The 26492-nt window shown below is 33.6% G+C and overlaps 1 protein-coding gene across 6 annotated transcripts in view; it reads left to right on the plus strand.

Annotated features, from left to right (window-relative positions):
• PCDH11X (protocadherin 11 X-linked) overlaps positions 1–26492 on the plus strand; it is a gene marked incomplete at both ends in the record, with an annotated part of 509350 nt that overhangs the window by 472421 nt on the left and 10437 nt on the right. The gene's annotated exons all lie outside the window — the stretch shown is intronic.

A 26492-nucleotide genomic window follows, 5' to 3' on the forward strand; every position in this document is an offset into this window, starting at 1 on the left:
TTCTGAGATGACTATATGGGCACCATGTTGTGATGCTCTTTCCTGAACAAGGCAGTTTTTCCAGCTCTCAGCCTTTCTTATATTTTGCACTTCATTATCTAGTAGTGAGATCTCTTGAGTAAATTTCCCCCATTACATGTTAACATACCTATTTGTATCTGCATTGTTCATATCTTGTTTAGGTAGCCATATTGTTGAGAATTTACTTCTCTGACACTTTTTTTTTCTAAAAGATACAATCTGACAGTCTTGTGACTCTGGCTCCTAAAATCTTTTGCTCCCTCTACAACAACCAATCGAAATTCAAAGAAATACATATAATATCATGCTCCAGTGGACTGAATTACTGCACAACTCCAACTTGTGTTTGATGGGCCAGATTATAGATTTCTGTGATACCTTCCAAGCATCTTTCTTATTTTCTGTGCACAGCAGTTGATGGGTCTTTCTGGCTATTGATAATTTCAACATTCCTTGTTAATAATTCAGAATAATCTTTCTTTTCTGAATAAATTCTGATTATTTTTATTTTATATCTGCTTTGTTAAAACATTTGACCTTTCCATACTATTTTGTATTCTTGTGCTATACCATTTCCTTAAAACATAAAAACTCACTAAATCTAAGATAGCAGAAACTTGAGAAACTGCCAGTTAAAAGTTTACATGGTAGTGCCAAAACTCTGAGGGAAAGCATATGCTCTTGCCTCTGTATAAGGCCTTATTTTTATAATAAAGACTTCCACTTACCAATGAAGTAAGTTTGATATAAGCAAATAACATCGTAATGTTCTTACTTACTCAGTATGAATACTCCACCAAAGAGTTCTTAAATAGAAACCAAGAATATTCATAAACTATTAGATGTCTTCAATCAACCCATCAAAATGAACTTAAACTCAGTGTCTGTGTGATGTTATGATTAATATTAGAATATCTTTATAATTCATTTTAAATTATCTTTTATAACTACCTACTTCCTTCCTACATTATGTCTTCATTTGCAAATTGATAAGAAACTGCCTTTTTTAGCATTTATAGACACAGGCTTGATGTCAAGAAAAAGATAAAATAATTCAATGTATTATAAAAATGGTACTGCAAGAAATTACAAAGTAGCACTTTTTTTTTAAACATAGGTAATTATCAGTTCTTGGCCAACTTGGCACACATCTGCTTATTAAAATGTCAATACATTCTTTATCAAGCTTTTCGTGAAAAGTTTTTTATGATGATAATAGCATCATTTCTTGAGAACAATGAGTTATATTTTAATTGACAATTACAAAAAATGTTTCAGTGACAATATAACATTCATGAGAATATAGATTTCATTGTTTGGTTTATTACTAAATATTCTCTTCTGTTTTGATTTCTCTATTAATGTTTCTTTAAAGAGATTTTTTCCCTGAGTGACATAAGTCTACATTAGAGTGACATGCAGAGTGGCATTAGCCAACAAATTTATTTCAGTAATTTAAGTACAAATTTCCTGCTACTCCCTATTTCGTAGGTGTCAGAATACAATAGGTCTGCTTCTGAACTTTGAAGAGAGTATCTGTCCTTGAAAGAAAAGTCATTCTTAATTCATTGCAAGAGGCTTTTGTCTTTGTAGAATGACTTTCCCATTTTATTCTTCCTTTTTTTTTCAATCACCTTCAATATTTGATATATAGTCCCAGTTCTAGAATCATTAGCAACTTTAAGAGGAGTATAATTTATGGCTGCCAAAGTGGAAGAGAAGAAATCTACAATTTTTTCATGACATTAAATCAACTGGCTTTTTTATAATCTTTGTTTCACTTAGCTTTTTAATAGCTCTGGTTTAAATAAAAAGTCGTTATTATTTTTTCTAGGTTTATTTTATTCTAGTTTATAAAAACATTGCAATGACATACTATATAAATTATGTCTGAAAATTTTGTTATTGCATGGTAAAACTATTGAGTTGGCTTTATTCTGTCAATAAGTTTATATATTCATTTAGAATAAAAAACAAATATGTTTATGTTTATAGTTAAAAATAGGACTTCTATATTGCATATCTGCTAGTTTTTTATGTATTTACTTGAAATATTATAGAAATAATCATTTGTTGATAAAATAAGCAGCTATGTTGTTTTTAATGAGCATAAATTTTACAAAGAGTTTACGTTGACACCTGATTTCGGAGAGAACAAGGTGGAAATATTTTGCTAAATGTCATAGAAATACTTTTGACAAATTATACGTATAAGTTACTGTTTTAAAACTAAAAATATTTAAAATTAAATTACATTAGTGTCTCAATTTTAAAGTCTTATGAGCAGAGCTTCCCATGATATATATTTGAAAGTACTAGATGCATTTTTTTCTCATTTAGTTATACAAGCTATCACATACTTTTAGAATACTTATATTTTAAAATACTGAGAAGTTACACAAATGAACTCATATTATTTGGAAAGTTTCTTTCACAGTTAGTTTTGTTTTTTAAAAGTGTAGACATAGTCTGTGAAGTCTTAATGCCCCAGTTTAGAGGAATGCTAGGGAGGTGAGGCAAGAGTGAGTGGGTAGGTGGAGGAGCACCCTCGTAGAAACAGGGTAAGGGGAGGTGGGATAGGTAGCTTGCTGAGGGCAAGCCAGAAAAGGTAATAACATTTTAAATGTAAATAAATAAAATATCCAATTTAAAATAAAAGTATAGACACTAAATTTTAAAATGTATCATTTTTAAGAAAAATTGATAAAATTTTTCTACTGATAATATCTTCACAAGTAGGTATACATTGTAATAGAAATGTTCTTTGAGAACACTATTCATTTCATTCTTGCTTAAGACACAAATACACAAAAAAACCTGTTTATTTAAAATATGTAAATGAAACTTTATTTGTAGAACCGATTGTTAGCCTTTTAATTACTAACTTCAAGCACATCTAAAATCATACTTTTGTTTTGTAGTGAAAGAATGAAAATACAGACATGCATTAAAAACTGTAACATCCAGAATATGTCTTTGAATATGGATGGCCTTCTCTATTTCCATATGAATGGATAGCAATGAAAGGGAAGTTTTAGACTTACCTCCAAAATTTTCCTAGCTACTAACCCAAAGAGAATGAATAAATTCATGTTGTACTACTGGTATTGCTAGGCTCATTCTTTAGTTATAAGAATTCAATTTTTTTAATTGAACAACTTTATTTTAAAAAAAACAAAGATAAATGTACAGATTTTAAAAGCATTTTTGAATAAAAGTATATGGATACATTTTTGTCAACACTTGATTTTTTTAAAGGTTTGTTAGTATGCCATGAAATATCACTAGTTGCAATGAGCATAAAGTACATGTAAAACAAGATGTAACCTGGAAATAGTAAGAGTTTTCTTGGTGTGTAAAGATTAAACATAATCATTTTTCATTTTTTTGGCCTTTGTTTTTCTTGAACTTTATATAGCCTGTAAGTTGTTTCTGGGGTGTTCAGAGATTTCTGGGGTTAGTATCCAATTATCAGTGACTACATATTATGTCTATTCTTTTGTGACTGGGTTTCCTCACTCAGGATGATATTCTCTAGATGCATCCATTTTCTTAAGAATTTCATAAAGTCATTGTTTCTGATAGCTGAGTAGTACTCCATTGTGTAAATATACCACGGTTTTTGTATTAATTCCTCTACTGAATGACAACTGGGTTCTTTTCAGCTTCTGGCTATTATACATAGGGCTGCTATGAACATTGTGGCACATGTGTCTTTCTTGTATGTTGGAGTGTCTCTGGGGTATATGCCCAGAAGTAGAATAAGTGGGTCTTCAGGCAATTGTGTTAAAATCTTCATGTTGCTGGTACAGAGATAGGCATGTAGATCAATGGAATAGAACAGAAGATCAGAAATAAGCCTTCACATATATGATCACTTGATTGTTGACAAAGGACCTGAAAACATTCAATGGAAAAAGGGCAGCCTATTCAACAAATGGTGCTGGTTCAACTGGCACTCAGCATGCAGAAGTATGAAAATAGAGCCTTTCTTATCTCCTTGTACAAAGCTCAAGTGCAAGTAGATCAAAGATCTCCACATTAAACCAGGTACACTGAAATTATTAGACAAGAAAGTAGGGAAAACCTTAGAAAACATAAGTACAGAAGAAAATTTCATGAACAGAACACCAATGGCTCATGCTCTAAGGTCAAATATCGACAAAAGGGACTTAATGAGATTGCAAAGATTCTGTAAGGCTAATGAAACTGTCAAGAAAACAAAACGGCACCCAACAGATTGGGAAAAGATCTTTACCAACCCCACATCAGATAGAAGCCTAATATCCAAGGTATACAAAGAACTCAAGAAGGTAGACACCAGAGAATCAAAAAATCCTGTTAAAAAATGGGATACAGTACTAAACAAAAAGTTCTCAGTTGAGGAATATCAAATGGCTGAGAAGCATCTAAGGAAGTGCTCGACATCACTTACCACCAGGGAAATGCAAATCAAAATAACTCTGAGATACCACCTCACACCAACCAGAATGCCTAAGATCAAAATTCAGATGACAGCCTAGTCTTCTTTTTATGAAGTGTTTGACATTTCGCTGTTTGCTGTGATGAGAGAGCTGGCTTCTGATGTTGCCAGGTTGTTGTGGTTTCCATTGGGTAAGTTCTTTCACTTTCCTCTTACCATCTTTTTGTCTGTGATTATATGTGGTCTTGATGTCAGTGATTGGTTCCCATCTCTCCTGTGTACCTGGCCTGTGACCCTGGATCTCTGCTGTTTTAGGTGGAAAATGGCTTGCACATTTGTTCAGCAGGCCAGGGCCTTCTGGGTGGACCCGAGTCTCTATGACAGAGTTCCTGTTCCCTGGACCAACCGGAGGCCTGCACCTACTGCACACTAGGCATAGCCCTCTCTGAGCCCCTGCTACTTGCAGAGCAGTCTTGCCAGGCCTGTGTCCCTGGATCTCTGCTGTTCCTGGTGGCAATTGGCCTGAGAGTTTGGTCAGCATGCAAGGGCCTTCCGGGTAGAAATCCAGTCCCTACAACAAAGTTCCTGCTCCCCTGAACCGATTAGGGGACCGTGCTTTCATTGTGCTCAACCCAGACCTCTCTGTGTACCCCAGCTACTTGCAGTGCTTACAACCCCACAAACAGTGGAGGAGTGTTCGTTCCTCTTTCTCCACATCTTCACAAGTATCTGCTGTCACCTGAGTTTTTGATCTTAGCCATTCTGAATAGTATGAGGTAGAATCTTAGTTATGAAATAAAGAGCAAGGTAAAAGGATTTCCTTATCAAAATTAGAAAAACATACACCTGACATTATATTAACGCACATGCACACTGCATACATGTTTAGGAAGTCTGAAGTTGTAACCAGAATCCTTAGTAAAATAACAGTTTAACTTATTTCCCCATAAAACACAAAAATGTTTCATGTCATTAATAAGAATCTGAGTTATAATTTCAAAATTCTGAGAAATAAAGATATAATTCCTTTACAAAATTTTTGATTGTCAAGGAAAGATCATTTCTTTTTTTTAATAATACCCTACCTAATAATCTATGTTGCATATCATTTGTATAATAAAAGTATCACTAAGTACATTTAGGAAATTAGGTCTCTGATTTAAATCCAATGAAATATTTATTTCATTATTAATTTGTGAATGAAATATATGAGAGATAAAGGTTGCACAAAGAATCACTTTTTTGTATAATCAGATCTGCTTACGTTTACAATAAAAGGAACTATGTTGAATTTATATTGCTGGTTAGTATATAGGTAGAACTTTTTAATATTTTACTTTCTGCTGCATTATATTTTTCACAGTAGAAAACTGTCTTTTCTATGGCTTTAAAGAGAGAGAGAATAGATTTAAATGTACCAGGAGAGAGAAAAAAAAAAAAAAAAAAACACATGGCATGATTGATGTTTCTGTGTTCGACAATGATTAATTCACAATCTGTGCTAATGTAACAAGCAAAAACACAATTGCTTGTTACTGCACAGCTTATTCATAATAGATACATTAGTCAGCGTTTCCCGTGTTAATTTAGATTTATTCCAGTTGTGAATGTTGTTCTAACAGCAGAACTTAGTTGTGATACCTTTTAGAGAAATGCTAATCACAGTCCACTGACTCTGTATGTGTTATTTAGTACCATTACCTCTCCCAGTGTTTCTCATGTTTTATTCCTGTTATTTATTATGTTCATGGGCCTTTGTAATGCATTGTACCACTTACATTGTGTTAATAAAAAGCAACCACAATCCAGGATCTTTCCCAGAGCAGCTCTGGGCTTAGTTAATAGATAGAAAATTATGTCATTTTAAAGTTGTGAATAATTATATATAAGTATTCAAGAATATATCACAGCCTTATTACAAAGATATGTTGGCTTAAGAAAATTAAGATAGATTTAGCTTAGTTAAAAACCTAAATAGCAAGAAATTCCTAAAGTATTATATATAAGTCCTTAATTCAGAAAGATAATTTTAAAAGTATAAATGTTTGAATATAAAATTACTATACTATTATAATGAGGAATTAAAACAGAAAATTAAAATTATAAAGAGTTATATTTAATAACAGAGGTCATGAACAATATGAATATATTCTAGTTTTCTTAGAAATAAGTAAGTACTCAATATGTAAAGTTTTAGTGAACATACAATAAAAATAGTTCTCAATGATTCTATTTGTCAGAGAGCATTGGCACCATTTATGAAAGAGTGCTACAGATAAAAATATAACAGCCTTACAGATATTAAAAGAAAGTATTCAAAATATTCTGAAACCGTATTCTCTAATGATGAATTATAAATACATTGTTGAACATGAAAGTTAGTTTTCCATTTATATGTTCTTAAGAATATATATACACATAAGAATATTTCATTTCAAAAATAATATCATTTTCTTTATTAATGCCTAAACCCAAGCTTAAAGTTTCATGATTTTTTTTTCAAACTAGACTTCATTAGTTATGGTGATAAGAGGTTTCTGATCTCCAAAGAAAGGGCCATGATGGAGGCCTCTAATTTAGAATCTATCTCAGGATAATGACTGGATGTGGGTCTCTGTGTCTCTTTGAATTTGCTACCAGAAGAATCCTCCCTGATGGTTACTCTACAAGGCAGCGACCTAGGAGCATATCAGAGTATCATTAGGAACCAATTAATTGATTTTTTTCAACCCTAGGAATCTGGGCTATCAAGTTTTCAGTTTCTGCCTATCCATGCTATGTATGACTTAATTCCCTCTTGTGTAGTGGGTCTGAATTTAAACCAAACATAGAATGAAACCCCTCCTACATATTTTATGCCAACATTGCCTTAACATATCTTGAAGGTTGGATAAATTTTAGGTGGAGGGTTTTCTCTTTCCCTAGCCTGCAGAATATCTTCTCATGTTGAAAACACTAGAATGGAAGGTAAAAGTAGACGTTTCTACAGATGTTCAACTTCTATATTTGATGAGCTTAGGAGAAGTTGTCCTCTACAGTGGGGTACCACTCTCAGTTTTCAAAGAGTGACCTTTCATTGTAGTGTCAGCCTGAGGTGTTTAGGGATCTCTACCATACCTTCTAGACCAAAAAACCCAAAGAAATATAACCCAGTCACACCACTAGAAGACTTACTTGCCTTGCTACAAATCATGACCGGAAGAGTCTTTATTCCCACCATTACTAGGAGATTTCCCGAGTGGTCACCATCATATATTGGAGTGTATCCATTGCACTGGGACTCTTCGTGTTCCCTACATGCCCCCAATTTTAGCTGTCACCCCCTAAACTCTTTTCCTCTCTCCCCTGGACGTAATCTCTCCCAACTTCTACCAGTCCACCCTCAGGATTTATTCTAGTTTCCTTTTTGAGAGGGAAACTCCTTATAGTCCTCTTCTTTAACTAACCTCTCAGGATCTCCAGATTGTGATCTGAATTTTCTTCATTGAACAGCTAATATTCACTTATAAGTGAGTACATGCCATATTTATCTTTCTGAGTCTGGCTTCCCTTACTCAGAATGTTTTTTTTTCAATTTTATTGGATATTCTCTGTATTTACATTTATAATACAATTCCCTTCACCCCCACCAACTCCCCTCACTCCTCTCCTGCAACATGCTTCCATGAAGGTGCTCCCTCTCCCAATCATCCTCTTCACCTCAGTGCCTTGGCTGGTTGATGATGTTGTTCTTCACATGAGGGTACAAACCTTGCAGCTCTTTCAGTCGTTTCTCTAGCTCTTTCATTGAGGTCCCCATGTTCAGTCTGATGCTTAACTGCAAGCATGCTCATCTGTATCTATATGACTCTGGCAGAGCCTCTGAGGAGGCATCCATATCTAGTTCCTGCCAGTAAACATTTGTTGGCATCACCAATAGTACTTAGGTTTGGTGGCTGCATATGGGGTGGTTCTCCAGGTGAAGCAGTCTCTGTAGATCTTTTCTTCAATCCCTGCTCCTCTATTTGACCTTGCATTTTCTGACCTGTTTTGTTCTCCCTTCTAAGAAGGACTGTGGTATCGGTATTCTGGTCCTCCATCTTTTTGAGCATCCTAAGTTCTGTAGATGTTTTCTTAGATATTCTGAGCTTTTATATTTTTTGGAGGGGGTGGAGCTGGTGTCCACTTATAAGTGAGTGCATACCATGAGTGCTCTTTTGTTACTGGTTTAAATCACTCAGGATGACAGCTTCCAATTCCATCCATTTGTCTAGGAATTTCATGAACTGGTTTTTAATAGCTGAGTAGTATTCCATTGTGTATATGCACCACAATTTCTGAACCCATTCCTCTGTTAAAGGACATCTTTATTCTTTCTATTCTAGCTATTATGAATAATGCTGCTATGAACGTGGTAGAACATGTGTTCTTGTTAGATATTGGAGTTTCTTTTGGGTATATGCCTAGTCAGTGTTATAGCTAGGTCCTCAGGTAGTACTATGTGCAATTATCTGAAGAACTGTCAGACTGATTTCCAGAGTGGTTGTACCAGTTTACAATCCCAACAACGATGGAGGAGTATTCCTCTTTCTCCACATCTTCACCAGCATCTGCTGTCACCTGAGTTTTTGATCTTAGCCATTCTGAATGGTATGAGGTGGAATCTTAATGTTGTTTTGATTTGCATTTTCCTGATGACTAGGGATGTTGAGCATGTCTTTAGGTGCTTCTTATGCTATTCGATATTCCTCAGTTGAGAATGTTTGTTAATTTCCGTACCACATTTTTAATAGGATTATTTGCTTTCTAAAGTCTAACTTCATGAGTTCTTTGTATATATTGAATACTAGCCCTCTACTCTATCAGATGTAAATATATTTTCCCAATCTGTTGGTTGCTATTTTGTCCTTTTGACAGTGTCCTTTGCTTTACAGAAGCTTTGCAATTTCATGAGGTCCCATTTGTTGATTCTTGATCTTAGAGCATTAGCCACTGGTATTCTGTTCAGGAAAATTTCCCCTGTGCCTATGTGTTCTAGGCTCTCCCCCACTTTCTGTTCTATTAGTTTCAGTGTACCTGGTTGTATGTCAAAGTCTTTGATCCACTTGGACTTGAGTTTGAACAAGGAAAAAGAAGGGATCAATTTTCATTATTCTGTATGCTGACTACCAGTTGAAACAACACCATTTGTTGAAGAGTCTGTCCTTTTTCCATTAAATGTTTTTAGCTCCTTTGTCAAAGGTCAAGTGACATAGGTGTGTGGGTTCATTTCTGAGGCTTCAACTATATTCCATTGGTACACCTGCCTGTCTCTGTTCCAATTCCAGGTGGTTTTTTTTTTTTTTTTTTTTTTTTTTTTTTTTTTTTTTTTTTATTTATCACAATTGATCTGTAATACAGCTTGAGGTCATGGATGGTGTTTGCGCAGAAGTTTTTTTTTTTTTTTTAAGAATGATTTTTGCTATCCTGGGTTTTTATTATTCCAAATGAATTTGTAAATTGCTTTTCTAACTCTGAATAATTGAACTGGAATTTTGATGGGATTGCATTGAATTTGTAGATTGCCTTAGGGAAGATGGCAATTTTTACTATGTTGATCCTTCCAGTCCATGAGCATGGGAGATCTTTCCGTCTTCTAAGGTCTTCTTCAATTTCTTTCTTCAGACACTTGAAATTCTTGTTGTGTGGATCCTTCACTTGCTTGGTTAGGGTCACACCAAGGTATTTTATATTCTTTGTGGCTTTTGTGAAGGATGCTGATTCTCTAATTTTTTTCTCAGGTTGGTTGTCCTTTGAGTAGAGGAAGGCTACTGATTTGTTTGAGGTAATTTATATCCAGCCACTTTGCTGAAGGTGTTTATCAGCTGCAAAAAGTTCCTAGGTGGAATTTTTTGAATCACATAGGTATAGTATTATATTATCTTCAAATAGTGATATTTTGACTTCTTCCTTTCCAATTTGTATTTCATTGAGCTCTTCTTGTTGTCTTAGTGCTCTGGCTAGTACTTGAAATACTATGTTGAATAGGTAGGGAGAGAGTGGGCAGCCTTTTCTAGTCCTGATTTTAGTGGAATTGCTTCAAATTTCTCACCATTTACTTTATTGCTGGCTCCTGGCTTGCTGTATATTGCTTTTACTATGTTTAAGTATGTGCCTTGAATGCCTGGTCTTCTCAGACTTTTAACATGAAGGGGTGTTGAATTTTGTCAAATGCTTTCTCGGCATCTAGAAAGGTAAATATGTTATATTTTTTAACTTTGTTATATAGTGGGTGACACTGGTGGATTTCTGTATATTGAGCCATCTTTGTATTCCTAGGATGAAGCCCACTTTATCATGGTGAATGATCTTTTTATGTGGTCTTGGATTTGGTTTGCAATAATTTTTCCAGTGTCTTTGCATCAATGTTCATGAGGGAGATTGATCTAAAGTTCTCTTTCTTTGTAGGCTCTTTGTGTAGTTTAGGAATGAGCATTATTGTAGCTTCAAAGGATGAGTTGGGTAGTGTTCCCTTTGTTTCTATTTTGTGGAATAGTATGGGGAGTATTGGTATTATGTCTTCTAATGAAGTTCTGATAGAATTCTGCACTGAACCCATCAGGTCCTAGACCTTTTTCTGGTTCAGAGGGTTTTGGTGATTCTATATTTTAGGGATTATGGGGCTGTTTACATAGTTCATCTGATTCTTATTTAACTTTCTTACATGGAATCTTTCTAGAAAATTGTCAATTTCCTCTTTATTTTCTCGTTTTGTTGAGTATAGACTTTTGTGGTAGGATCTGATGATTTCTTGAATTCTCTGTCTCTTTTGTTATGTCTCCTTTTCATTTTTGATTTTGTCAATTTGGATACTCTCTCTGTGTCCTCTGGTTGGGGTTTATCAATCTTCTTTGGAGTTTGATTATTTTCTGCAGTCTACTTCTTGAGTATATCTGATTCTTTTTTTTTTTTTTTCTAGAGTTTTCAGTTGTGCTTTCAAGTTGTTAGTGTATGCTCTCTTTATTTTCTTTCTGGAGGTGCTCTGTGCTATGAGTTTTTCTCTTAGCACTGATTTCATTTTATCCCCTAATTTTGGGTATGTTGTGCCTTCATTTCATTAAAACTAAAATGATTTTTTCCTACTCCTATTCATCTGAGCACAAATCTTATGATGTTCCTTTTAACTGCTGAGTAATATTTCATTGTGTAAATGTACCACAAATTATTTTTTATTCATTCATTTACTTATCCTCTTCGCATTCAGATTGCAGCTACCACTTTTAGTCCTTCCCTCACACAGTCCCTCGCCCTATCCCAGCCTTCTGTTCTGAGAAGGGGCAGGGACCCTGGGTATCATCTTGCCCCTGGCACATCAAGGCATTGCGGGACTAGACAAGGCAGACAAGTTAGTGGAATGGAATCCACAAATGCACACCAGAATCAGGGACATCTCCCAATCCTGCTTTTGGGAGACTTAAATGAAGAAAAAGCTACATGCCTGTGTCATATTAGCAGTGGGCCTAGGTACAGTCCATGGTTATTATTTGGTTGGTGGCTCAGTCTCTTGAAGCTCCCATGAGTCCATGTTAATTTATTCTCTTGGTCTTCTTATGAAATACCTGTCTTTTTCAGGTCCTAACTCTTCCCCAAGACTAACCAAGTACCACTCAGTCTAATGTTTGGCTGTTAGTATCTCCATTTGTTTCCACTGGCAGCTTGGTGGAACTCTCAGAAGAGAGTTACTACACTTAGCTCTTGTCTGCAAGTACAACAAAGTATTGTTAATAGTTTCTGCGATTTGTTCTTGACCATAAGATGAGTCTCAAGTTGGGCCAGTTTTGGTAGGCTATTCCCACAGTGTCTGCTCCAACATTGTGCCTGCACATTTTGTAAACAGGATACATTTTGGCTCACAGGTTTTATAGGTTAGTTGGTATGTGTACCCCTCCAATGGGAGTCCTGCCTGACTACAAGAGGTGGCCACTTCATTGTTGGGAGTCTCAGCTAGAGTTACCCTATAGACTTCCTGGAACCTACCCCATCTCAGGTCTCTGGCATGTTCTAGAGATGCCCTCCCCAGCCTGTCACATATTTTATATCTTTCTTCCAGGCTCTCCCTACAACTGAACACCTGGTTTTTCTGACCCATTCCTCTTTCCATCTGTAAATGAAAACATAAATTCTAGCTCGCACATACAAAAGACACAAAATCACAGTATTTTATTTACAAGAACTATTCTCATAATATACATCTCAGACACATGTCTCTTTTAATTGATTCTCCTGGCCACATACTAATGGTACATCTCCTTTCATAGTAACCCCCTTCTCCTTTGGTCTTCCACCTCCCCCTGTCCTCTTCCCTTGTTTCTACCTAAAATCCTCAGCTAGGGAACTGAATATGTTACTATCTACTGTCCAATAGCTGGCTTTTGCCCTTTATTGACAAATTCACTTGGGGGAAAAAGTTATGCAGCATCACTAGGTGTATGTAGGAATATCTACATTGGAGTCAACCAGAACTGGGGGGGGGGCAGTATTTAGCATTTGCATACATAGAAGCACCAGACAAACCCCAATCAACACCCATCACATTTCCTACTCAGTTTGCTTTCTCCATTCACCCCTGATGTCTATTTCACTTCCTCTTCTGAGCTAGATCTAGGCATCTTCCCTTGAATGCTCCTTGTTATTTGACTTCTTTGGGTCTTTAGAGAGTGTATCATATATACCCTGTATTTTGTAGCTAATGTCCACTTGTAAGTGAAGACATACAATGCATGCTTTTGGATCTGAGTTACCTCATGTAAGATGATATTTTCTAGTTACATCTAGTTTCCTGCAAAGTCATAATACCCCTTTTTATAATAGCTAAGTGATATTCCATTCTGTAAATGAAACACATTTTTTTCTCTATGCTTTAGTTGAACATCTGGGTTGCTTCCAGTTTCTGATTATCATGAATAAAGAAAGCTCCAATAAACATAGTTGAGCAAGTGTCCTTGTCCTAATGTAGAATGTTCTTTTTGTAATTCCCCAAGAGTGGTATATCTGGGTCTTGAGGTAGGTTGATTCCCAATTTTCTGAGACATTAATTTTATTGATTTCCATTGTGACTAAACAAGTACTCACACCTACCAGCAATACAGGAGCATTCCCTTTACTCCACATTCTTGTCAGCATGAACTATCACTTGTGTTTTATATCTTAGACATTATGACAAGTGTAACAGAATTTGAATAATTTTGATTTGCATTTCTCTGATGGCTAGGAATGTTGAACATTTTGTTAAATGTTTCTCAGCCATTTTAAATTTCTCTACTAAGAATTAAGAATTCTCATTTTTTTTAAAATTGGATATATTCTTTACTTACATTTCAAATGTTATGGCTTTTCCTGGTTTCCACTCCAAAATTCCCCTATCCCAGTTCCACTTCCCCTGCCTCTATGAGAGTTCCCCTCTACCTACTCTCTCTGATCTCCTTGCCCTGATATTCCTTTACACTGGGTCATCAATCCCTCAGAAGACTAAGGGTCTCTATTCCCACTGATGCCCGATAAATCTAAGTTACAATCCATAGAACACTTGAAGCTCAAGAAGAAGGAATACTAAAACTTTCCCCATTCTGTAGGCTATACTATTAAAGGTAAGAGTAAACTGTTCAGCATTACATGTTAAACTATGTTCTTTTTGTGTAACTCATCCATGTCTGCATTTCCATAAAGCATATGTAGGCATGCACAATCATGCAGCAAATGACTTTTTATATCTGGCATCAATGGGAGGGGGAGGCCTTTGGTCCTGTGGAGGCTCAATGCCCCAGTTTAGGGTAATTCTATGGCAGTGAGACAGGAGTGGCTGGGTGCATGAGAAGCACCCTCCTAAAAGTAGTGGGAAGGGGATAGGATGAAGGTTTGCAGAGGGGAAATCAGGAAGGGAGTTAACATTCAAAATATAAATTAATAAAATAATCAAAAAAATTAAGAGTTACCTTAATGTCAAATTAGAAGAATTATTTTCAGAAGAGCATTGCTAGCAGTCAGCAGGTTTTGCATATTCCATCTAATTATTTATCACCTGTGATCTTTTTAAAGATAGCATGACTTCTTGGTAAGTTAAAATAATGATCCATAGACTTTCTGTACTTTAAAAAAAAATTGAAATTAGGCCTTTTCATATGATACATTCTAATTATGGTCTCCCCCTCCTCCCATTACCTCCAGACATCCCTACCCATATCATTTTGGTCATTCTTTGAAAGAAAAATGAGCATTTAAGGAACAATAATACACTATAATACAATGCAATATAATACAATACAACCATACCAAATTTAAATGCTCTATAAATAATGTTTTTGTCATTTACATTTTAAAACTGGAACATGGTATTACATGCTTGATAAATATTTTAGCCAAGTTCTTGTATTTAGCTCAAGCTATCTTTTTACATCACTTTTGAAAATCCAGAGGGATGGTGTAGACATTAAGAATACTGACTGTTCTTCTAGAAGACACAGGTCAAATTCCCAGCACCCACATGGCAATTCTCTATTGTCTTTAATGTTAGTTTCAGGGAATCCAACACCAGCACACAGATATGGAAGTAAAACACCAATTCAAATAAAATCTAAATATGAATAAAATTATTTAAAAATTTCACTTGAAAGAATTGTATTAATCAGGAGTCATCAGACTTATACACAAGATTATAAACAAAACTCCAAGCCTTTTTTTTTCTAAATGCAAGGTAATACCCATGCAAAAAATACCAGTCTGCCCTAAAGTGTATGTTGGAAAAATGTATCATTTGTGCTTTAATTCTCAAGTGACTGCGGCATCTTTCCAGTTATTTCATTTATACTGAAAAAGAAAAAAAAAAAAAAAAAAAAAAACACTTCTGTATCAAAACACAAGTAATGGAAAGACTTTCTAGAGTAAAAGGAAAATCAATTTAAAGCACTTATTTATAAAAAGTGCATTCCAAAATACACATAGTCTATCAATTCCTCTAAGGTTTCTGCTAAGCATTTAGCATGAAACATAGTGTCTTGAATTTTAATTGACTTGGTAAATAAAACTTTATGTCCAGCATACTAAGAAACACAGAGAGGTATTAAATATACATAGGTATTATCAAGCATACCAAATGTATTATTTTAGCAGAATATTCATATTTCACTTTATTTTAAAAATATGCTAGATATCAAAATTAAATACAAGTCATAAGTGAATATGACTTCCTATAAGAAAAATTATTAAATCTCTTTTTCAATGGAATCAAAAATATATGGGAATATGTTTTACACATTTCCTAGTTTAAGTAATATATCCTCTTAAAATAATTTTCTAATCAACTTTCCAAACATAAATGCATTATATATCAGGCTATAAAATTTGGTCAAAGTCTATGATAAATTTAAGAGGACGGCTTTATGCTTCCATTATTTAAGCAGGCCAGTAGTTATACTTAGAATGAAAACATTCAATTTCTACAGTATTTTATGCTTAGAGAAGTTGACACAAAATATTAAATGACTGACCCATTTATATAATCTTGCTTAGGTATGAGCTCTTTTTGATTTCATGAGAGTCTCATAGTGTCATAAAAATAAAGTCAATTATCTTATTCAGAGAAAAAATCCTGAAAGCTTGTGGCCTTTCAGTGTGCCTGAGGGACTAGAAATGAAACTATCTTTCAGCTCATTAATTTCACTAATGTAGATAATATAATACCTATCTTTCATTGGTGTTATAAGGATAAATGAGATTTTAAGTCACATTACAGTAATGGTTTAGTAATAATACTGCAGATCCACCTCAACATTCATATTAACATATTACAAGAGGAAAGTAGACACTAGGGAAACTAACGTCTACTACAAGGAAATTTATGAAAATAACATATAATAATCAAATAGAATATTGTGATGAACTTTTAATCTTTTGAGATGATGTTTCCTATGTTTCTATTTTAGATTTGATAGATGAATAAAGATCACCTCTTAATATATGGCTTGTTGTCCCCAAGTAGCCAACTGAAAGAAAAGGAATATATCAATATTAAATTCCTGTAAAACATGCGTACTGAGTTAGCCTAGTACACTTGCTTTCTCTTAAGAAGCTTAAGATACTGTGCTCTATTTGTCAAATTTAGGGAAGATCTATCTTTCTTTCAGTTTCTGAAACAAATGATTATATGTCAAATACACTAATAATTAATGTAGTGTTGATTTATGAATTTGGTGTTCTCTGCAATGAAACATGTATGAAGATAGACAAAAGGTTTAAAATGAACTTAATAAAATATTTAAATAAAGTAATGAATATAAAATTTTAGCATTTTAGAAGTTTCTCATTGTTTGAAAAATAATGTTGAAATAGAGAGAAATTATTTTTCTAGAAATAATTTCTAAGCTAGATTTCAACATGAAGTAGGATCATCCTAAATGGGCATCTCTTAAATATTATTGTATACTTCTTCAAACTGATCATCATTGTTTGCTAGTTTCATTACATAAAGCCTATTATGTAGTAAGAACTTTTTATGATTTGTGGAAGCCAGGAGAAGAATTATGCTGCTTTACAAGTTTTGAAAATATAACCATAATCAAATTCAAGTATTTTCAATTAAATCAGTATTTTAATACAATAACTTATGAATGTAACATATACTATATGTAACTATCTAATTATAAAAATTAGGAAAAATGCTCAATGACCAAAATTTTAGGTAGGATAATATACATTTCCTTATGAGAAATTCGATATGAAATGTTAGGTACTTTGCTTCTTTGATTTTTGATACAATAGTTGCAAACTAGATATTTGTTCCTTCAAAAATGGTGGGTTTTTTTTTGGGGGGGGGGTTGGAACTTTTTTTCTTCTTTTGTTTACGCTTTTGTTTTAAGTGCCCCACATCATTGGCGTACTTTATAAGACAGAAAAAAGCTGCTTAGTTCCAGATGATCCTAGGACTCAACTTTGACATAATTCCAATCAAAGAGAAAAACTGGCCCCTATAGAAGATAGTTAATTAGATCAGTTATAAAAATCTCATATATAGACTGTGTTCAATGATGTATGCTGATATATGTTTTATTAAAGTGTATGAGCCAATAAAGCCAAGAATGAGGGAGAAGTGGGATGGATCCTCATGATTACCTATTCTAATTAACAACGCAAAGCAAATCACATGATTAAGCCTGAAGTCCCTAAGAAGCAGTTTAAAGAAAGAGAAATTCTATACTGGTCTCAGAAGCTGTGTGTGGGAAGGTGCAGAATTACTTGTCAGACACTATCATGACTACCAAAATACAGATTTTCAGTTAGAAATAAATGAATGAACTTATAAACTTCAAAAATTATTTCTCATGGATTAATTGAAAATGAGTAGAAACACTTTTGCTTTTCTTCATGAACAGCAAGTAATTGTCTCAAGTTTCAAAGGACAAAAACTTGAATTATAGGACTAACACAGACAAGAGAATAAATGAACATTTTCTCTAGATTTGTTTTTTATAATTGCATGTATGACTATTGTATTTACATCATTTCTGACTCACACACTCTAGGCTCAAAATCCTCCTTTCTCAAAACAAGAGTTTCTCCAGGTATTCCCAACTATACAGGAACTCTCTCTGCACAGATTAACATGCCTCTTCCTTTAATTCTGCGATTAAGGCATACACCACCATGCCCAGCGTATTTCAAGTATTTTTCATATAATTATTATATAATGTAGACTAACTACATAATTATAATTAAATATCTATTTGGTTGAATTTAATAGAAAATAACTCAATTAGTGTGTGATTTAACTTCCATGCAATAGAATTGTACTTTGCCTAATAGATATTTTAATATTCATTTTGAACTCATTAACTACCAGTTTTCTAGCAATAATACATATTTGATCATTGGACTGCAAAGAAGCTCCTGCGAGTTGTCTGTCCCAGAAAAGGCAAATCATTATTCCAGTGATTTCCATCAATTTGGAAAAGTTCTTTGTATGACTATTATATAGAGAGTTGTTATACTATTTATAACTTAAAATATTAATGCACTATAAAACAACTAAAATAAAGTAATGGTATCATCCTTTACCTTAAGTATTCATAGTAAATCCAAAAGATTGATAGGACCAATAATAAATTTTTTAATCTTCTTTCATTTAATTTTAATTAGAGGAATAAAGTGATTTGAAGTAAAATATATAAAATGGATGACAATCTCCTGTGGTATGAAAATATGAGACATTGTATTCTATAAAAGTAGAAAACACAGTCATTTATTTAATGTGTATCTTTTTATATTTTCATTTACATTTCTGGTGAGTCTCTCAAGTATCAAGATTACAAAGTTCAATGTAACTGTAATAAAAAAATGCATGATCTTCTCTAATATGTAATAAAGAAAATATCATTTTGCTCTCTTGAGAAAAACCTTTCTAGATACTTCATTTTATAATGATGAATAAAGTCATTCAACAAATTGCATTATCAATGGCCCTGCAATGGGTTATTCTTCATAAGACATAATAGTTCTTCAGCATAAAATTTCATCTTTCAAAAATCTGGAATACAAAACCATTTTCTCTTATGGTTCATGTAGGTGTCCAGGAAATTTTCAAATCCAATAATTTCTCAAAATTTTTCAAAAAACAAAAAACAAAACAGACAGAAATGCCCCCTCAGGGACTATGCTAGGGTCATATAGATACAGCTGAACATGTTTTCAGCTAACCATCAGTCTGAACTTGGGGATAGCAATGAGAGTGCTGAAGAAAGAACCTAAGGAGTGGAAAGGGGTTGAAAGCTGATGGGAAGATAACATTATCAACCACCAAACCTTCCAAAACTCCTATGGAGTAAAATACCAACCTTTGTGCACACTTTGAGAGACCTGTTGATCCATTTGCATATGTAGCTGAAGATAGCAGTTTCTGGCATCAATGTGAGAATTTTTTTTCTTTTGTTCCAGAGAGGGCAAGTTCTCCAAATGAAGGGGAAGGACAAGGGAATGGGGTGGAGAGATGGACCAGAAGGAAGTGCACCTTTGTGAATGCAACTGGAGAAGGAGGCGGTGGGACAGGATGGAGTAAAGGGATAGCATCTCAAATGTGAATACAGAGTATCTAATAAAAATGATAAAAAAGAAAAAAAGAAAGTATCCAATACAATTTAAAAAATGAAAAATAAAAAAGCATGTTTTTCTTCTCAAAATTTCTATACTCACTATTCGAATTATGCCAATAATGTTAGAATTATGCAATTGTATATCATAGATATTATACAACTATGCAAAAGTTATATTTTAATAATTTTTTCTAGCTTTAATTTAAATTCTTCCTACAGGTAAATAATTGCATAGAAATAAAAATCACTTACATAATATCAAGATGCTTCACAGTTATAAATGAAATATTAGAACAATTTTCAAATCAACAGAATCCACTAACTCATAAAAAAGCCATAAAAAATGAATATGAAAAAATGGTTTCATTTCTATCAATGACTTTTGAAGGTTAAACATCATCAATATTCTTCATGTTTATTGAACATTAATTAAATGGAGATCAATAATTATGGCCTAATATTTTTAATCATGTATAATTCTGCTCACACCCAATGTATTTGGATTTCTTTAAAATAAACTTCTCTCTGTTATCTTATTCTTCTAAATAACTGCTAGAAATAACAGAGTATTACAACAAGCTTTTAGGCATGGTGAATCTGTACCTTTCATTTTAGAAGGATGTATCACATCAGGTGATGCTTAATATTTAAGGTATTTTATGGTGGCTCACATCATACTAACATAACTAAACCTCTTTGTGCCCAAAATAAAAAAGGAAACAATTTCTCATTTATATACTTTGGATATTAGTCTTCTATCTCTGCAAGTTTACTGACATTCTTTTCCCAATCTGTAGGTTGCTGTTTTTTTCCTATGGTCAGTGTTCTTTTCTTCTCAAGAGACTTTTAGTTTTATCAGGTCCAGAGTATGAAACATTGATGATTCTGGTTTCCCACTTTCCCTTCTGTTAGGTTCAGTGTTTCTGATTTTATGTTGAGGTCCTTGATTTACTTGGACTTGAGTTCTTTGCAAGGTGATAAACACGGATTAAATTGCAGTTCAAGTCTCCATAGGTGTGTGGGTTTTTTTTCTGGGATTTCAATTCTATATTATTGATCCACCTATCTGACTCTACCAATATCATGTAGTTTTTATCACTATTGTTCTGAAGATCCAGCTATACAGCTACTGTCATACACCCAAAAGATGCTCCACCATACCTTGTGGACACATGCTCCATAGTGTTCATAGCAGCCTTATTTATAAAAGCCAGAAGGCAGAAACAATCTAGATGTTTTGTAACCGAAGAAAAGATACAGAAAATGTTGCTAAATCTGTCATGGATGTGTAAGGGGATGTATGACACAGATCCTGCCCCTGGTGATTTTATGCCCATGATTACCACATGTGCTGATGATTCCTATTACCCTGACTGAATGTGACCTGCTGTCTTTACTACATTACTTTCAATATTTCTTCTGGCAAATATTCTTCCCACATTACTCATATCTAATTATTCTATAATAAATGGAACAGATATGGTTCTCAGGAATGACAAATAGAGTTGATCATGAGGCTGTGGAAGATGAGGAACAGATATTCTGTTTGGCCTTTGGGGCTGTGGAAAAGATTCTAAACAACATAACCGCAAGAGTTATAAAAGTCTACATGATATCTCTAGGAATACTCAGACTTGGCCTTGAATTTAGAATCATGAAGAGATATATTTCCCTCTGGTCCAATGACTGCTGCATTAATTAGCCTGGGTGAACTTAAGGACATCAAGTATAGAGAGTCAAAATGGTCTCAAGAAGAAAGGGTATATGTCGAAAAATAGTAATTTATATAACAAATAGTATTAAAAAGAGAGTACATAATGTTATGGAATTGCTAGGACAAAGAAATAAAGATTAGAGAATTAAAAGACAACATAGAGGCATATACAAGTTAGTACTTTCTTCTCCTAGCTACTTGAAGAATTTGAGATGTTGATGCCTGGAAAGAAATTAGAGAGAGCTAACTGTATTACTTACATAAATTTTAAAATGTTGTAAGGAATCATTTTAAATTTTAGTAGTCTGTAGTCTTTCTCTTTTGCATGAGAATAGTTTCTAAAGACTGCTGTTTGCTGTACTAAGAAACTGCCCAGGTACCTGTGAAGAACAGGTTGTTTAAAATGTATTTTTAAAAGTACATTTAAAATGTACATTTTTTAAGTATATTTGAAATGTACTTTTACTGTTTCTAGTTTGTGCTTTAAAGAAGGGAGTTCAAACTATTGTTCCAGGACTCAAAATTTATGTAAGTTGATAATTTGTTGAAAATCAGTAACAATGATTAAAGCCTCATGTTGTAATTTAAAAAAAAAAAAAAAAACTGGGTTCAGGCTCTTTGGTTAGAAAGGAGAAGGAAGAAAGATGAGAATATTCAGGGAACAAAGAGAGTACCTTAAATGACAGCTTATACTTACTACTGACTCCGAGTCATTATTGAATCAACCCTGCTCCTATTCCATACTTTTTCACGAGCCTCCTCACACTGTGACTGGACCCTGGCAAAATGCGGTTCGTTTACACCATGAAATTCTGTTCATTTATTATATTTTAAATGTAGTTGATTCCTCTTTGCTCGTTTTCCTGTGAGCTACCAACTATAGAAAATCATTTATTTTATGGATACATAAAATATGTATCATTTAAAAAATATTATATATATGTATATATATACACAATTAGAAAAATTGATATGTGGATACAGTACATAAAAATATATCAGGGCAAGTGAAGTGACTCATGAATTTGCTTGCATAGAAGACAGATGACCTGGGTTTGATAACAGGAACCTACTGAGTAAATGAAAAATCTAATTCCTATTAGTTGCCCTTTGACCTCCACACATGGAGCTTTGAATGTACATACTCACTCATCAATCCATAGATACATATACATATAAGTTAATAAATAAATACAAATATGCATCCATTCATGCATATATTTTTTAAAGGTTCTAAATTTTATTACTGGATGAACACCCTGATTGAGACACAAGCAAGTCGCCAGGTTAAAATGATGAAACCCATTTAGTATGAATGATTGATGACCAATATTCAGTATAAACCATCAGTATTGCCATTGTGTAAATTTTTAGACTTACCCCTGTTCTCCTCCAGTGTCTTCTGTTAGAGTTGTACCTGATTTTGTTACCATTTTTCATCCAAATCTACTCAAGAAGAAGATCTTTCTTTTGTTCATCAGCCAGAAATCACTTGACTATGAAAGTCTTGTGAGAAGACATGGTGAGAAAATGAAACAGGAGTAGTGTAGTGCACATGGTGATAGGAGAAAGAAAAGGGCGTACATAAATTTTAATAAGGAATGTATTAGATAATAAAGTTACTGTGAAATAGATGAGTTAAGCAAAAGAGCTAAGTAAGTAGTATGTACTAATATATGATGTGATAAATTAAAAAAATTAGGAACATCCACAATTGCAGTAAATTAAGACTATTTTAACTTTTTCCATTAAAACATTTTATAATATATTATGTGTTTTATATGTTTTATGTCATTTTGATTCTAGTGCTAATAATTTAAATTCTGCACAAATAATAAAACACTAGTGAACTCAGTTTCATGGACTGTTTTTTCATTATGTTTAATACCATGATTTTAATTATATATAAATGAATGAAATAAAGTTCAGGCAGGAACTGAAGTCAAAGCTATAGAGCAGTGGTTCTCAACATTCCTAATGCTCAGACTCTTTAATACATGCAGTTGTGCTCACCTCAACCATAAAATTATTTTCATTGCTACTTCATAACTATAAGTTTGCTATTGTTATGAATTATACTGTAAATAGATAAGAAGTAGGATATCCAATATGCTCCCACCAAAGAGGTCATAACTCACAGGTTGAGAACCCCTACTATAGATGAATACTATTTACTGGTTTGATCCTCATGGCTTTCTCACCTGTGTGATGGTTTGTATATGCTCAGGTCAGGGAGTAGCACTATAAGAAGGTGGCCTACTGTTCGAGTAGGTGTGGCCTTGTTTGAGTAGGTGTGTCACTGACAGTCTTGGCTTTAATACCCTAGTCCTATCTTCCTGGAAGTAGAAAGGAACTTTCTGCTAGCAACCTTCAGATGAAGACATAGAACTGTCAGCTTCTCCTGCACTATGCCTGACTGGATGCTGCCTTCTTCTAGCCTTGATGATAATGAACTTAATCTCTCAACCTGTAAGCCAGTCTCAATTAAATGTTGTCCTTATAAAATGAATAAATGACTTTTTTCAATATGATTTAAATATATAATTACCTATAAATTTACTCTAAAACTCAGCTAATAATCTATTAATTCACAGACTTCTTAAATCCATGCTTGTTGAAAGAAATTTTAAATATTAAGTCATGATACAACAAAGATGATTAACAATAATCACTTGCCTGTTCTAATTTATTCACATACACCAACTTCTTGTATATCAATGCAATTTGAGCAGCTAAAATGACTCACTTTTGATCAAATTGTTCCATTGACATATGCTAACAACTTTGTCTTATGTTTAATTAAGGCAGTCACCTTTATCATCATGATAACTTCATGCTAAGAAGGGAAAAATTCTAACGTGCAATAAAATTCAGATTTTAACTTTATTTCTACACCAATTTCTAACTGCCCCTATTACACAGTACTTCAGCAAAACTTTCTGATTTTCCAACTGTGAAAGAGCCCAGTTGGTGGAAAGTTTATTCATAGTCATAATAAATTATTCCTTGTCAGAATCTAAGTCTATTTTTTAAAGTCAGATCACTTTTTATGAATACATTCTGCTAGAGCATCAGGCTATAATGAGTCAACTAGATATACACATTTTATTTTAGGAGAAGGCAGATTGGGAAGTAAGTAAAGATAGAGGACAAGTAATAAATGCATAGATCTCATTCCTTTCATGGCCTTCCTTAACATTTGCATTTTAATTGAATAATAGGTAATAAAAACATAGCTGACACTTATAAAATGGATCAAAGTCAGTTAGAGCCTTTATAGATGCAGATTTTGTCTTCCTGCTTCATTCCCAGGCATATATACTGAATGGATCACAAAATGAGTCTTATAAGTAAATGTTCCATTTGTATTTATGGCTGTTATTGGTCAGAGGAGTTTGAATAAAAGTTTATAATTTTGACATATGTATTATGGTTAGTTTAGTTCTAGTTATACATCTTTGTATTATGGTTTTATCTAGGATACATCAAATTAAGCAACTAAATATTAAATGCTGCATAAATTAGTATTTTGTTAAATCAAGTCTTTATTTAACAAATTAAATACTTTGATTATTTATTGTCCTGCACCACTTCTTGTTTACTTTCTCTATTTAAATGCTTACTATTCAAGATGGGAGCTCTCAGCTTCCTGTTCTTGTTGTCAAACCTGTTTCTTGCTGCTATGCTATCCTGACATGGACTCTCATCTGGAAATATGAGCCTAAATAAACACTTCCTTCTGTAAAAAATAATAGTAAAATAAAACCATTGACTTTTGTAATATGGTTTAGCTCATTTTGAGAGACTAGGTGTGGAAGACAGATGGGAGGCACTTGCACGTGTGTTGTCCTAGATAGTGTATTAGTCCCAAAAACAACAAGAAAAAGAATAAGAAAGTAGTTTTTCATAGTCTAATGCAAATAAGTAGGTAATGAGCACATACTGTATACAAGTTTAACAAATAAAGTTGACAAGTCATTTCATTTAGAAGTCTCTTACTAAAAATCATAAATAATTTTTTCTGCTTGTGCATTATATTTTGCTTATATGAGAACTGAGAGCAATAAATAATATATGTGTGTGTGTGTATGTTTCTGTGTGTGTGTGTGTGTGTATGTTTGTCACTCTTTGTGTGCTGTGTGTGGGGGAGAGGAGAGGGAGGGGGAGGGAGAAGGGAGAGGGAGAGGTAAAGAACATACATGCTGAACATGTACAATGCCATGGATATGATACTTAAATCCACAAATTCTGACAAACATGAGTAGTTTTTCGATGAATATATATCAACCATCACAATAATAAAAGTTTATCCTATTTTATGCAGGCTGTCTTGGTTAAAATTAACATTTTCTTACTCTAAAGGCAAATTTAGTTTAAATGCAAAGTAAGGTCATTTGTAATGATGTTAAGTACAATTCATGTGTATCATTTAAAATTTTGAAATTCTTATACTGAAGTAAATGTAGGATTTAAAAGGCAAGGATCTTTATCCAAACTGCAAATACCACCTAAAGTAACCTTTATAGAATAGAAATAACACCTAAATTATTTTCATCATAATGCAGAAAGTTACAGTAAACAGGCTTCTTTTTTTCTTTGAGAAAAGAAGTCTCACTTCTGAGTACTGAAAGCATTTTTATCGGTCCTGGGAACTAAATTTCTGAAGCTATTAACTGTCCTCCTATATTGCAAATGGAGATGTTACTTTTTTCTTAAGGCAGAAACGAAAATTTCAATGAAATTATTAAGTGATCAGACTATTGGTCTCTAAGTTATTTTGGGGAGAAATGGTTACTTTTTGTTGTTTTTGTTTTTTAATTGAATCTTAATTTTTGTAAGATAAATGCTGTTTATTTTGAGGGTTTACATTAAAACAAGACCCAGAAATATAAAATACCTTCATTACTTCCCTGATTATAACAGAGAGCCAAGTTAATTGGTGTAGTTATTGGGGTTTGATGAAGTGAGAAAAAAATCAAAATTTTAGTTATGCTTTTAAGATATTTCTTGCGGGAATCTATTGAGATTTTTCTTTATTTTCATTTAAAATGTAATCCCCCTTCTGCTTTTCCTTCCATAATCCTCATTCCATCACCCTTCCCCCTGCTTCAGTAAGGGAGCTCCCCCACTCACCCACTAACCTTCTTCGGCCTCACTGCCCTATCATTCTCCTATATTGGGGAATTGGCTCTGCACAGGGCCAAAGGCCTCCACTCTTACTGATGCCAGATAAGGCATT

The sequence above is a fragment of the Micromys minutus genome, assembly GCF_963924665.1.
Source record: "Micromys minutus genome assembly, chromosome: X".
NCBI lineage: Eukaryota > Metazoa > Chordata > Mammalia > Rodentia > Muridae > Micromys > Micromys minutus.